Source organism: Bacillus rossius, chromosome 8, assembly GCF_032445375.1.
Source record: "Bacillus rossius redtenbacheri isolate Brsri chromosome 8, Brsri_v3, whole genome shotgun sequence".
In the NCBI taxonomy this organism is placed as follows: Eukaryota; Metazoa; Arthropoda; class Insecta; order Phasmatodea; family Bacillidae; genus Bacillus; species Bacillus rossius.
In genome coordinates this window covers 42,155,765-42,164,476 of record NC_086336.1, presented here as the reverse complement: position 1 = coordinate 42,164,476, position 8,712 = coordinate 42,155,765, and the positions used below count along the sequence as shown (strand labels likewise).

Sequence of the window (8,712 nt, the reverse complement as noted above, 5' to 3'; positions counted from 1 at the left end):
TCCAATGCCAACTGACAGAAAACATTCAACTACAAAATGCTACAGTAAACTAAACATAAGCTCTCACTCTCTCTCTCTAATACACACACACACACACACACACACACACACACAAATGTGCACACACTCTCTCATTATATCTTTTATATATAAATATAAATATGTGTGTAATGTGTGTGTGTGAGTATATACAAATATATACACACACAGAGAGAGATAGAGAGAGTGTGTGTGTGTGTGTGTGTGTTTGGAGGGGGGAGGGGGGGGGAGAGGTTGTATGTGCAGGTGTGCACGCATGTGTGTGTGACCAAGTCAAAAAGTACCAAAAATTTGATTAATTTACTGTACGCCTAATAAAGACCAATATTATAACTTGAAAAAAATACAGTCAGTATGTGTGAAATTATCAGTTATTTATACCAACCCGTTAACTAAATATTCAATTGTTACAAGAATAAAAGCTTGGGAAGAACTTGTTTTTGCCTTGTCATGCTAAAAAAAATTTAAAATGTGGCCCAAAATTTAAAAATAATATATTATAAATGGTGGGTACTATTACCCTTAATATATTTTATTTCACTGATGAATGTTCTATAAGTTTTTATTATTTTTCATGGAATCCAGGAGAAAATAGTTGAAAAATTCAAGAAAACTGAATATGTATTTATAAATATTGTATAATATGTTAAAAGCAACTAAAGTAGCATTTAGTTCATATGCATCAAAAAGAAAACATACTCAAATACTCAGTATATCACAGTCAAAAACAAAATGGACAGATACTCTACCATTTTGCTACATGTTGTGCACATTCTAGGATTTTCTCAAATTAGCTTGCTTCCTTGGTGGTGGACGGTACATTCTTTTAAGCATTTCGTCTTCTTCACTATCCTCCTCAACCTGGTCGTACAACCAGAAAGCAGAGTTAAATCTCCGACCTTTTTTCTTCACTTCCGGAACTTTTACATGGTCATAAATACACTGCAAGCATACAACGTAAAAATTTAGTGACAATGTTGTATGGCAATTGAATGACTTTCACAATAAAACATACGTAAAAATATTTAATGAAACAATAATGAATCATTTTTATGTTTTGACATTTTTTTTTTAATAATCTAAAAAAAATTAGGAAGTGCCATTACATATTAAATCAACCAATAAAATAATTATCTAAAAACCTTGAGATTTTCAAAATGTATCATATTTGGTGATTGTGCTCTATTCATCAGTATGACAAAAAATACAAAGTTTAAATTTTTTGCAACCTTTCGCTTTTGATCTATAAATTTTTTGAAAAATTAAAAAATGATAGTTTGTATGAATGTTTTGAAATATTTAAAAGCATGAAACTCTAAAACCGTTTGTCCTAGAAAGCTCAAATTTGTACCAAGGGCTTTAATTTGACTTACAGAGGAGTATAACATTGCTTCATATGTTTCCCAAGAACTCAAAAAAAGTTTTTTTATATAAAAAAAATAGAAATTTTTAATTTAATGAAAAAAAATTTTTTTTTAACCAAACTTCTTTAGCAAGTTGTGTACAAAGTTTCATGATGTTATTCCAATGGTACCATATTGAAATGATTTTTTTTTAATGAAAATTGATGCATGTGAAAATTCTGCGAATTCATGACTTGTTACATGATATAAAAAAACCTTATCTAACTATTTTTATTCAAACTTGTCTTAATAATTTGACGTCCCTCGGCTTCAGGTCCCCGTTTTCCCGTTGAAATAAATGTCCTGTTATGCCCGTACTGCCCTCGTCGGAGAGGTGTGGGTCCAGGCCAACGTGGCCGGGACCGGGAAAGGCGGGACCTGGAGGGAGAGTGAAGTGATTGCGAGGAATGTTGGTAGGTTGTCGCAAGCAGAACACGGCATTAACGAATTTCACGAGCCGTCTTTTATTAACGCTTATAAAGTCCTGCCGCAGCCTGGCGGAACCGTCGCGGAACAAGTGCCCTACCACGGCGACACGGACTCCCTGATGACGGGGCGGTTCTCAAATACGTTTCGGCGCGAATCGTAAAGTTTATTAATGCTAGGCTGACCCAGTGAGAGAGGGCCCGAAGACGGAGCGCTGTACATACGCGGCCCGTTACGTAATGTTCCGTGGACGGCGAAAAGTTCAGAGACTCGTAGCACCACGTTCGCGTTGTAGAAACTGCCCGCTAGACACGTCTCCCGATGACTCGTAAGTTAACAATGCTAAGCTGATTCGCGGTGGCAGCTCAGCTGCCGTGACCGACTGCGGACTGAGCGAACGTTCAATCCCGAGCGCAACGTGCGCGGCTCGCGGAGCAACGAACACGTCTGTCTCCGCTCGAGACCAGGACGCGACTGCCTCTCCCCGCTCGCCCGCGGGCCGGCGCCCGCGGGTGGCGGGGAGGGAGGGGAAAATCGGCCGGCGTGGGAGAGAGCTCCGTCCCGCGGCGCGCCAGGCTGCAATTACATACTATGGCGAAACACTTCAGAAAAAGTTATTGAATTATTTACAAAGACATACACGAGACATTAATTACACAGCGAACTTGCACAATGAATAATAAATAAAATAAGTTAATTACACACATTCAAATCCCTTAATCGTTTACAAATATATACACACTGAAATAAAAGATAAAGTCACATAGAAAAACACTCGTTGGCATGCTAGGGCGCACGCGGGTGCGTCCCTGGCCGTCGCACACACTGGGGTTCACTGGGGGGGGAAAACAGGCCCCCTCAGGCCCGCGTCGGTGGCCAGGTACGGCCTCTGTATCTGGGAGGGTACGACGACTGTCGTCAAATTCTTTCTCCAGTATACCATAACAATTTACATAAGAAAAGTTAGGTCTAAATAGGGTGATAATAGTTTCTTTCCTGTCTCAACTTGCAACCCTTAGCTTCCTCCTACTAGGGTTTTTGTCTTCAGTCACTGTGTTGTGAGTTGTCTGAGTGAACACGTGCTGTGTGCAAGTTCTTAAGATACTAATGGATAACCCGTGGGGTAAATATTGTTGCAATCCTTTTAATAAAGACAGGCATTGGGTAACTAAAAATCTAATGAATGTCACACCGTAGATGACAAAGCTCAATTATATTATTGACGATGGAATGGAAATTTGCACTTCTTGCCACTTAAGAGTTAAGTAAGAAACAATCATATTCAAGTTCTGAAAGTAATAGAAATATTCATGATGAACCATTGGCTGAAAATGTAAAAACAAAAACAGGCTGCAGCAAAGATGATCCTGAGTAGGCCTATATCCCATCATATTTCAGGTATAGATTTTTTTTAATGCCTCATTGACATCAATAGATCACCTGCTAAAATAAAACGTAAATAATAAAAAATACTGCAAACAAAAACTTGACAAAATTAAATTAAGATTTAATTAAAGTTTCCCAAGCTGGCAACATAGAAGAAGATAACAAGAATCCACCAGACAACTCGCAGAACAAAATTCTTAACGAGCTAAAACAAAAATTTGCAACAGCAAGCAAGAGTGTAAAACTTCAGCTTTTAACAATGTTACCAACCAGTTGGTCTTGTGCAAGAATGGAATGTGAATTTGGTATTAGCTTTGAATATATATACTGTATAGAAGTCGCGAGTGGATAGGATTTACTCTACGTTTTTCAAGAGCGTAAAATGAGCAGCTTGGGAACTTCACCGCTGCAGTGCGCTGCCGTAACTCCCTGTATCGTCTTAGTTGTTGTGTACACGTTAGAATGCAGCACTGTCGCCCGCTGTCATTCCCCGCACCCCTCATCCATCATTCACTGCAGCTCGAGGTCGTTCAACGGGAGGGGGAAGGGGTGTTTGAAGAGTTCGGCACTTGTCCGCTAGGGACCACCACAAGTCGATGCCCTAGAGATGGTGGCGATTGCGGCGGTGAATTAACCAACTACCTCAAAACCGTGTTAGAAATTTTAACCTGGGCTGGCGACTTCTATACAGTATATATATTCAAAGGTATTAGTAATTATATGACAAGCAGACCTGCCAACATTCAAATTTAAAAAATCATGAGGTCCTCGATAAAAATTTTCAGGCCCATAAATACAGGTTAGATATAAAAAAAAACAACCAATGAGAATCTTTAAATTTAAGTAACATACCTGTACATATGTTACATGGTCTCTGCTTCGAAATTTATTTCAACAAATTATAGGTTGCAGATTTAATTTAGTTGAACATAATTTAGCGCTGTCGTGTAGTGATCATTAGAGACCGGAAAAATTCGCGAATTCATTTAGCGATAGGCTAAAATACAAATAGTTATACCTCAGTGATGCTCTGTTATTGGCTCACAATTCACCTGGATGACTCTGGGCCAATGAGAAACACCCAACCGAAGCTTTATCGAATCACAGGCTGCTACGTTGGGACGTTTCACAAGACAGCAGCCAATGAGTGGGTGGCATTTGACCGAGTGTACGTAGAACTATGGAGTTCATCCTGGAGGTCACTGAACCCGCGAATTTTTCCGGTCCCTAGTGATCATGCAGGGCCGCAACTAAAAAAGATGTAAAATAACATTCTGCTCGTGTAACACTATTATCACTGTTCACAGCAAAATTAATTTTTTTATTGGTAGCAATACACTTCACGTGTTAGTTGTGTTTTTTTGTAGCAACATGTTTCACAATGTCTTCTCTTCCACTATGCGAGATAGAAAAATCAGCACGGCACACGCTACAAAACGCAAAATTGCTCCCTTTACGTGACTCGAGTATTGATGAAAACTCGTTACTGTAAGCTTTCGTAAAACTTGTTTTGTAACTTTTACAAACAAAATCTTGGGGCCCCGAAAAATCGTGAGGAAACACTATTTTGGCGTGAGGGCGTGAGATGGACCTTAAAATCGTGAGCCTCACACCAAAATCGTGAGAGTTGGCAGGTCTGGACAAGGAAAGCAGAAATAAAACTCGTTGAAGAAAAGGGAGTTCCATCAACATCTGATACAAAACTTTAGAAAACTCTACCTCATGAAAGAGGTGTGTTGGAATTGTTAACAGAATTTTATGATGACAAAGTGAGTAGGCAAATTCCTGGAAAACTAATTTATGTCTTTATGGTTAAAGACACTAAAAATAAGCCATTCCATGTTCAAAAAAGGTTTACTATGTGAAATTTTCATGAAATGTTCAGTATTTTCAAGTCAAAATTTCCTTATTTAAAAATTGGCTTTTCAAAGTTTGCACACCTGAGGCCCATTATTGCTGGTGCTGGTGGCGCTCATTCTGTCTGTGTTTGCACTGCACACTAGAATATAAAACACATTTTTCAGGAGGTAGGTTAAATAAATTGACACTTTCTGGCTCTGAAAGCTCTTATCGAGTTACAAGGAATGTATGGCTAAAGTTATGTGGAATCCACCATTACAGGCATGCTTACTAAATGAATGTGACTATGTACTGCCCCGATATTGAGGAATTTAAAGAAGCTTTAACAGGGTTTTTCAAGGAGGAAATGATTGACCACATCACTTACAAACAATCAATTACTGTTCACCAATACAATTTCGAAACATTTACCAAACCAGTTGATGAGTTTTTTTTTCAAGAATTTGGCAATCAATTAAGTAACCTTAAAAACATCACTTTGTTGCTAAAAAAACAACCAAGGTTTTTCTGAGAAAAAATATCTTTGTTGGAAGAAAGTGAAGCTGTAGTAACATTGGGTTTTCCTGAAAATTATTTGTTTTTTTCTATTAGATGAGGTTCAAAGGATCGTTGGTTTACTAATTTGAAGTGCTAAAAGAAGAAGAAAAAGCGTTCCTTGAATGTAAAGTAAGTTAATTTTTTGTTTCAATAAAAAGGGTAAAATGAAATTTAAATTTAAATAAAATCAAGTGTTATTTTATAAAGTGATGTGATACACTTAAGTTATATGTCAAATTAAAACCCTTTTCATGCTTAAGAGAATTGTAAAAATTTGACCTTTCTAGGACAAATGCTTTTAAATTTTAATTTATCAAACGTTCCTACAAACTGGATTATTTTAATTTTTCAAAAATTTATACATCAGAAATGAAAGATTAAAAAAAATTTAACTTAATCTTTATCTGCTAAGCTAATATTAGCTCATATTTAAATTCATAAAGATCTGAAGACATCATGATTTGACCATTGGTTGCTTTGGTGTGGAAATACCTGTAAGAAACCACCGAGTGTGCTTTGTATTATTGGCCATTTCTAAACAGAAACCTTTAGACAAACAGTAACATGGAAATCGTGAATTAAAGAATGTCAACAGTTTGTTGATCTAATGAATTGCTGTTCAGATCCATAGAGAATCGCTAATTAAGTCTTTTGAGTAAAAAATATGTTGTTTTTTTTTCTCACATCCTTACAGCTCTCTTTTTAGAGTTAATGTGATGATAGTGATTTGGGTAAATATGTAAAGTCGCGGTATATGTGAAAAAAAATGCTAAAAATCCGAAAATACCTTTATTCTATGCTCTTTAACTTCCTCTTTTCAAATCAACCGGCGGAGATAAGAAATTCCAAATACTTTAGGAGATATCAAATTTTTTAATTTTCATCACAATACCTGCGTATTCATGCTGCGATTACCATTGTTTCTTGTTTACGAGTATCTATTATGTTTCTTATTGGACAATGTTGTCACGTGACAGTTCCGTGATTGGCCACCGGCGGAGATAAGAAATTCCAAATACTTTAGGAGATATCGAATTTTTTAATTTTCATCACAATATCTGCGTATTCATGCTGCGATTACCATTGTTTCTTGTTTACGAGTATCTATTATGTTTCTTATTGGACAATGTTGTCACGTGACAGTTCCGTGATTGGCCAGTATTCAAATGAACCAATACGTGATTATTCATTTATTTATTTATGTTCCGTCGGAGGTATCGTGACGTAGACGTAGGTGAACGACTACATCATTTCCTTCTAATGGCAAAGGAAATGTACCCGCCTCCAACTTAGGTGGGCTTTTAACGTTTCTAATTTTAAAGTCTTATTTTTTATTTGGATATTGTTGCGCAAGTAATAAGTAACAAAAAAAATTTACGTGAGTTGTTAATGTTCATCATTTGTCCGGGTTTGTTAGGTCAGGTCAGTTACATTATAAATACTTTAAAACTAAAGAACCATTGAAATTAAATCATATTATTTTTAATGTACGCTTAGTTTGAAAGTATTCATAATGTAACTGACCTGACCTAATCGACCATTTTAGTTCCTACTGATCATCCTTTGTCACGGTTTGTTTGGTCAGGTCAGTTACATTATAAATATTTTAAAACTAAACAGCCATTAAAATTAATTCACATTATTTTTTATGTCTGCTTAGTTTGAAAGTATTAATAATGTAACTGACCTGACCTAATCGACCATTTTATTTATTACGCATTCACGAACACACTGCATAATAACAAAAATTGCATCGTTCAAATGGTTGTGCATGTGTTGTATTGCTAAATTAAAAAATTCGATATCTCCTAAAGTATTTGGAATTTCTTATCTCCGCCGGTTTTAATGAAAAGAGGAAGTGAAAGAGCATATAATAAAAGTAATTTCAGATTTTTAGAATTTTTATTTTCTTCGCAAATACTGCTACTCTACATGTTCAAAATTAAAAAAAATTGATATCTCCTAAAGTATTTGGAATTTCTTATCTCCGCCGGTTGATTTGAAAAGAGGAAGTGAAAGAGCATAGAATAAAAGTATTTTCGGATTTTTAGCATTTTTTTTCGCATATACCGCTACTCTACATATTTACCGTGATTTGTTTAACCAGCCAATAGTAATTATTTCGTATTACATTTCCAAGTTAATGCCTTGATCCTGTGATACATAGGTATTACAATTATTATTATTATTTTTTTTGTATGCACACCAACTTATAAATAACTTACATGTCTGCAAGCACTGCCGCAACATGCTCCTTTCAAGAAGTGCCTGAGGCGTGTCAGAACTCGATCTCCTGTGTCCGGGTCATCGTACGTAAAGTGACCTCTAAGGACAGCTATTCTATGAAGGGCGTGAATATTTTTCTCCGCTTCGCTCAGGCTTTCATAATTAACTTTCGATTCAAGTTCGTTCTCCAACTCCCAAAACCTTTTACGTTTCTCGATTTGCTGAGGATCTGTGAGTTGTGGATGTGACACGACGGGCTGTGTCAATTTCGTTGCACTGACGTGTAGATATTTTCGCAAAAACAATAATGCCATTAAATTTAAAATAATCACACACTGTAGCAAGCACCACTGTGTTTCTTTTTTTGTTGTCGTTGTATATATGCAAATATTTTAGAACACTACTACAATATTTGACGTAGGTTATGTTGTCCTACGTTGTTCCATAGACATATAGTGAGTACAGAGTTCCATAGATAGTAATAAGAGACGGATCCATTCCGATCAAATTAATATAGGCCTAGTTATTTTATTTATATACCCTCGGTCGTTTGGGAGTGGTACAATTGCACCAGTCGCGTAACGAGGGGGCAGCCCCCCCCCCCCCCCTAAAAAGGGGGGGGGGGGGGAAAGTCGGTAAGTTACTGGTTAAAAACACTGGCCAATGCAAGGTGTAAAACTCTTGAAGTAGATGTCTGGAAGGTCGGTCAAGCTCAACTACGATTCACCCAAACAAAGGGCAGAGGCTTCCCTCCCCGCACAGAGAGGGTTCAAGGTCGGGTATTCAGGCTGAAAACCCTAATTACTCATGGCCTTAAAACGCTTTCCTCGGCCGA

The 8,712-nt window shown here is 36.9% G+C and overlaps 1 long non-coding RNA gene across 1 annotated transcript; it reads right to left on the bottom strand.

Moving 5' to 3' along the window:
- Positions 1 to 325: 325 nt before the first annotated feature.
- LOC134534796 (uncharacterized) lies at positions 326 to 8,458 on the bottom strand. The gene is made up of 2 exons (XR_010075541.1): positions 7,877 to 8,458; positions 326 to 981 (listed from the first exon to the last, which is right to left on the bottom strand). It is a non-coding gene; the product is annotated as an uncharacterized LOC134534796 (long non-coding RNA).
- Between the last annotated feature and the right edge of the window lie 254 nt (positions 8,459 to 8,712).